At 39.4% G+C, this 6,600-nt stretch overlaps 1 long non-coding RNA gene across 1 annotated transcript; it reads right to left on the bottom strand.

The window, feature by feature from the left end:
- Positions 1-824: 824 nt before the first annotated feature.
- Positions 825-2,974, bottom strand: LOC311428493. Its single transcript, XR_014687739.1, has 4 exons — positions 2,804-2,974; positions 1,498-1,657; positions 1,048-1,161; positions 825-951 (listed from the first exon to the last, which is right to left on the bottom strand). It is a non-coding gene; the product is annotated as an uncharacterized lncRNA (long non-coding RNA).
- Between the last annotated feature and the right edge of the window lie 3,626 nt (positions 2,975-6,600).

Here is a 6,600-nt window from a genome sequence, read left to right as displayed (position 1 = left end):
TGTGCTCAAGAAAAACCTGGAGAGAAAAAAAAAAAAAAAAAAAAAAACTTTCAAAACTAAAGCTTCCTTTTCCCCACCGTTTTCTTGTGGATAACTTAAGCTTAATATCCTTGGCAAAAAGATATTGCAGCAAAACCTTTCACATAAACTTAGTGTTTCGTGAAAAACTACAACAACAAAACATTAAATTCAATTGGAATTTTTTTCAATAAATTCAATTGGAATTTAAATTCAAAACTTTAAATTCAGTTGAATTTAAATTAAAAAAAAATAAACTAATTAATTTAAATTAAAAAAATTTAAATTCAATTGACTGTTCAGAGGAACAGTCAAGCTTGACATTATACATCCTAGAATTAAAATCTAGTTTGAGTTTTTCTCCCATCTCCAGACCTTGCTAAAGATGCTTATTAGGAGCTCTGTCAAAAAAAGTGAAAGGCTTGTTATATCAAAGCTTCGAACCCTTCTTACTGCCCTTGACCTTCTTCACATTGCTGCTCCTACAAGGGTGAGTACTATCATTTTTAGTACGGGAGGGAAGCTGTCATATCCTTGAGTGGGGGGTCGTTCTGTTTACAAAATGAAGTTCCAGTAAGAGTACATCAAATGAACCAACTTTCTTTGAACTTTAATTCATCGCTATATTGAATGAATGACCTCTGGATTTCTCTCTCCCATTTGGAAGTCAATTTGAAAACAAACTACCTCTGCCATAAAGAGCCAGGCATCAGAGACACCTGTTGCGCCTCAAGAACAGAGAAGGTATGAATGACAAGAGCAGCTGAATAAAATGCAACTTGCCATTAGAAATGGGTGTACTGGCATCTACAGGTGCCGCTGGCATCTCCTCATTTTCATTACTCTCTTCATCTGGTTTCTCGTCTTCAGTAGCAGGGTTCTGCTGTGGTGACTTGGAGTTGTCGCATGGAGCACACGCTGCAGAGGTGCGACCTTGCAAGAAAGAATAGATACCAAAGATCTTCGTCATGCATTTTCAGTTACAAATGCAGAGACAAGTCTTCAAATCCTTAGCGTTAAAGCACGTACCTCTTTTCTCACGAGATTCTTTAATTTGTTCACAAAGTCGTCTAAACTCTGTATCCAGTTCGTTCCTCACCATTGAATATGCAGTGTCTTGCAAAACATAGGCGCTGTGACGATCTGAAATTTTACACACTTTAACTGAATGTTGTCTACCAACCAATGAAACTCTTTTGATCACAGAAGAAAATTGCTTTCTTCATAGGTTGGTTCCGAAAGGTTCTCTCAGTGAATATTTTCAGCATAACAACATCGAAGTTAATTAAAACAAAAGCACTAGTTCCTTGGGAACACTTATATCACAATTCCATGCCCAAGTAGCAAAATGATAAAATATTTACAGTCTGGACGTCCAAAATCAGCTAATCCATCCGAAGTCTATTGTCCGCACACAGCATTTATCCATCTATACGTTTGACAGATTTTTTAAACTAGGGCTAAAAAGCACATCCTCACCTGTAGATCTTTGATCCGGGTAGTACTCTAAGGCATTGTTACAGATTAGATCGATGTCCTTCAGCTAGTCTCCGGCAGCGAGGTACTGGCGCGAGTCAATTTGAGTCAGAACTGTTGAAAGATCCATCGGCTCTTTAATCCTTGTGGCATAGTCAGGTACCTGCAGATCAAATACAAGCATTCAGAGGTTTTCTTAACCTTGCACACTGTCTACCAAAATTATTCTGAAGACTTTAAATAAACGACTTCCTAAAAACTCTGAACATTTGCGATGCATCAGAAGATGCTGAAATTAACCAGTTTGCTTCTCAAAAATGGAAGGGCTTTTTCATTTTTCATTAGAGCGGCCACGAGAGGACAACAAGAAGTAGGGAGGTCAGAAGCACGTGCATGGTAGAGAAGAAACACTGAGGGTGGGAGATTCATTTCACTTTGCTTCAGAAAATCACAACAGTGAAAGCTGAGCAAGCCATCCGGCATTCTCTTTGTTGTTGACATTGAGGAAAAGGTGCATGAATTGCACCTGTGAAGTACCTATTGCAGGCATCTACTTTAGAATGAGATAACTGGGCCCTGAGGTGCTCATTTCTTCCCTCAGACCAGAAGAGGAGCCTAATGACCAGTTCAGATGAGGACATATGTATCTGTCTAGATTTTTCACAGCTCAAGAACCTAGGAGAAAAGGGGAAGAAAAGCCAGTGGAGGCCCACATCAAGAGGACTTTGCTGATCCGCAGGTATATTCAAGTTACATCTGTCTTTGAAATATACGCCCCTAGTTTAGGCTTATCTCATAAATTAAGGAGAAAAAGGCATCTAAGCAGCCAATTGGAGGAAAAAGAAAACACACTGCACTTATGGTTGATTCCTATTGAGGAGTTCCAGATGAAACAGAGAACAGGATCTCAAAACTTAGTTTTACAAACTGCTGCTCCTATTCCTGTTCCCACAGGAACTGACAGTCCAAGAAAGGGCTTCAGACTTCACTCAAGTAGTCCTGTAAATACTGTTTGTAATTATAAGGAAAGATCTCTGTGCTTTGCAGTGCTGTGACACGCCTACATGTCAAAGCTTTTTCACGAGCAAACTGTGTTGGCATTTGGACTGGCTTTTTAGAATGAAACCAGGGCTTTCAGCGAATAATCCCATAAGACACATTTGAGAGTCAGCAGAAGTAAAAGCACTGCCTCTGCTTCTTGCAAAATCCTTACAGTGCAGCCCTAAAAACAAAGTTGAACCTTCCCCAAAACGCTGAGAAGTACGAACACTGAGAAGTTACAGACACACACGGATCAGCACTACTTTACCTTCTGTGGGTCAACGGGCTTTGCAAATTCCCTGAAACGTCTGTCAGTGGCAAGTCTGTGAGTAACGTCCCTCAAGAAAATTCTAAGGTCACGCAAGGTATCCTCCTCTTCCTCCTCCAGCATCCCTACTTCTTCCTCTTGTGGCTTCTGAGGCTCAGCTGGTGGTGCTACAGGCACAACTTCCAATGTCCAATCAACTTCAATTCATCAGGAAAAATTAGCCAATTTACAGTACTCAAATACAAGCATATGACAAATTACTGACAGAAAATGACCACCAAAGCAAAGCCCAAAGAGCTAGTAACTTCGATAGGAAAGTTTTAGATGTACTTCTCATATCCTCCTCACCTCTTTTCTTTACGGGAGGCTTAGCCACTTCATTTAGAATTAGGTCCTCAAAAAAAGGCTGCTCTCTCTGCCCTACCAGGCAACTCAATATTGCACACTTCTCCAAATTCCTTATTAAATAATTTTTGCATCTAAAGCAGAAGGAGGAAAGACATTTCAGATTTAAAGCCACAAAAAACTCATCTTCTATTCCAAAAAGACGAGTACCTTTTCAAATTAAGAATAACCTGAAGAACACAAACTGAAAAAAGTTATCATCCTGGCCTTAAAACGCTACATTTTCAGAGGCTGGCACGGCAAATTCAAATATCACCTTTAAGAATCACCTGTAGAATTAAAGCTCGCTGAAGGGATTGTACGCTACACTGGTAAAGTAATGGCTTTCACCACATCCAACAGCGCCTCCTTTGTATTTACTTGTCTTGCTGCAGCCTTTACTTAGAACCTTTATGGCTATCGAGGGAAGAGACAGGCTTCAGCAGACAAGTGAGGGCTTTTTGCTGAGTTTTTATTTCTCTACCAAAAGGTGTCTGAAGTAGCTAGTACCTCTACGTCTTCCTCCATTTTCAAGTTCTAGTATTAAAAGGTAGGTGAGGAATTTCACTACTTATTTTAGAAGGAATTTACAGCCTGTACAAAAACTTCTGTGGGAACTCAAGCACTTTCAAAGCAGTTGATAATAAACACGTCTAGGTAAGACCCGTTCTCTTCCCCCAGTGACTGAGACCAAATCATCAGAATGACAACAGCGTGGTCCTGTTTTGGGCACCTTCCCTTAATGTAAACTCTCAGAAGTCAATGAAGTTCTGCACCTACTTTTACTACAGTTTATTTAGGAATACAACTAGAATTCGATTCCAAAGTTACTTTAGCAGAAATTGGAACTCAGCTTTCCAGCTTGGAAAGCTTTGGCCTATATGAAGAAAGAAACTGATTTACTTATTTTTTTTTAATCAAAGTGTTTCAATTCTCTACTAAATTGCATTATTAGCAGTTTACCCAACATAGCATGGAATGGCAGACTGTCAGAAGAAATCTCTTCAGTAAAAACATCCTCTTGTCATTTCAAGCACTGCATATTCTTGACTGAACCACTTTGTAGCCACCAGAATTATTGTATTAATTTATTATTTGCATGTGTGAGAAGGGGGTGAAAGTCACTTGCTTGACTCAGAAAAAAACTTAAGCAGATGCTTTCACAGTATTTTTTTCTCTAAGCAAATTTTAAGTGATTTGTTAGGGTGCCTGAGTAATAACAGCATGCATTTAAGAAAGCACAGCATTTTGATGCTGAAAGCATTCATAAATTGCAAGACACTGAAGAAATAGTAAGGAAGGTATTGACAAATACCTCTTCTGGGAGATCTAGTGACGTACATCAGACGGAGCAAGCAGCAAAACTGGCAAAAATGCTGGAATGTTACGTAGTAGAGTTAGAAAAGTAAGTTTCAAGGCAGGTCCAGCGTTGTCCCACCATAAATGGATATCTGGGACATAAATTGTGCTTGGTGTTGTCTTCTGAGCATTTCGGATCAGCTAGTGAAAAGGAAAGCTTGCGTAAGAAAACTAAAACACGTACAAGAACCTCTTAATACATAGCTACATAGCCATCTGACTGCCCCATGAAATGAAACTATGTGAACAGAGTGGCAAGCATCCTTTCACATAAGGAATTTCTCTGTGCACCCTTTCAGATTATCAGTATTCGGAGAACTCTAGTCAGAAGATGGGAAGGATATATTCAGGCAGTGGCTAGACACCGTAGCTATATGGCCACAGCCACAATCATCGCATAACAAAGAAAGGAAATGTCCCGCTTAAGGGACACATCAGTATTCAGTCGTGTAACATGTCTGTCCTTACTTGTATGGCTCTCAAACGTTTCCACTAAAGGTAAAAGTATTTTAAGGTAGTGACGCCAAACAAGAAAATGGATTTCCTGCCTAAAAGTAAAAGCACCAAATCTGTTCATTTTTTCTAGTTAAAACCACATCACCGTGCAAATGAAGTGTTTTCTGAATGTTAATGCTTTTAGTGCACATACTGCAACAGCACAAGTTGTGTATGTCCGTGCGAAAACAAAATAAACAGAAGCCCCAAACCTTGGTTGCCTTACTAATATAATTTAGAAGAAGCCTACAAAAAGTAGCCGACATGCAGTCTGATACAGAGCCATCTACCGGGAGCACACAGTCTTAGGAGGCAATGAGAACTACTTTCTGGATCCCAGTGACATGAGCAGCATTTCTTTCCACAAAGAGATGTTTATTAGCAACACCGCCCAGCTTCCTGAGCTGCTAGCAACAGCCTCACTGTAAAATTGGGTATGGAAAATGTGGACATGTACAACATCCAGATTGTTTGTGGTGCTGTCTAAATGAAAAGGGGATTTTCAGACAGAAGCAAACATCCCAGCACATTAAAACAAGGCCACCTCCATTACCAATGAATTTTGCTCACCTTACTTGCAACTCGATTGATCCTTTACATACAGTCAGTGAATCCGATGAGAAGAAAAAGAAAAAAAGGTACCTGTCCGCAGATTTCTTCTGGCGATGCAACGTTTGTAAGCAGAACACAAAGGTCCAGGGTGTGAATGGGAAACTTCTCCAAAGCGTGCAACACCACGGGTGCCACGTAAGAAACCTGGCCGTACCCTTCTTTTCCTACTATTAGCAGACGGGGCTGGCATGATGTTGGTTCGCAGAAAGCACTCCTAGAACAAGAGTTAAGAAAACAAGCTTATAAATGAGGTGCTGAATAGACACACAGATGTTCCAAGTAATTTTCCTATAGACTTTCTTTTCCCTCCCCAAATAATCCAAATGGCAGCGGTACATTAAATACATGTAAGATTTCCAGTTAAGTTATTCACTCATTCCAATTGTTTCACCTTCTTCCCTTGTGTTTCCTATTCTTTACTAAACCAAGACTGCAAATTAATATCCCTGCAATCTTGCTTTACTTTATTATAAATTTATTATTTATTATATATTTATTATATACTTTATTTTAAATTTATTTTTATTTAAAAATAAATTGGTGAGGACCATTTGTTTCCCCACTACAATCAGGCTGTACCTCTGCTGGCTTAAATCAAAGATGCTAGAGACTTAGCCTTGCTCTAGAGGACAGAAAATCTTCTGGACAGCACAGCAATAGAAACTGAGAAAAATAACTGATCCAGCTGTGACAACATGATCTAACTTTCCAACTGTGGGCTTGCATGACTTCCATACTAAAATAGCACAAGATTAACACAACTTGGTGGCTTAACAAATAAAGACACCATTCACATTTTTCTCAAGGTGTTTTAACAAGCCATTTCTCAGTTTTCTTTCTGCTACATAATTCACTACTGGTTTAACAATCCTGGAAAACAGAAGGGCAAAAGGTGGCAACACAAACCCATAAAGTTGGGCTATTTTTAGCTAAAAGGACAGACTGCA

Source organism: Aythya ferina, assembly GCF_964211825.1.
Source record: "Aythya ferina genome assembly, contig: HAP1_SCAFFOLD_86, whole genome shotgun sequence".
NCBI classification, from domain to species: domain Eukaryota; kingdom Metazoa; phylum Chordata; class Aves; order Anseriformes; family Anatidae; genus Aythya; species Aythya ferina.
This window is presented reverse-complemented; position numbering and strand designations above follow the sequence as displayed.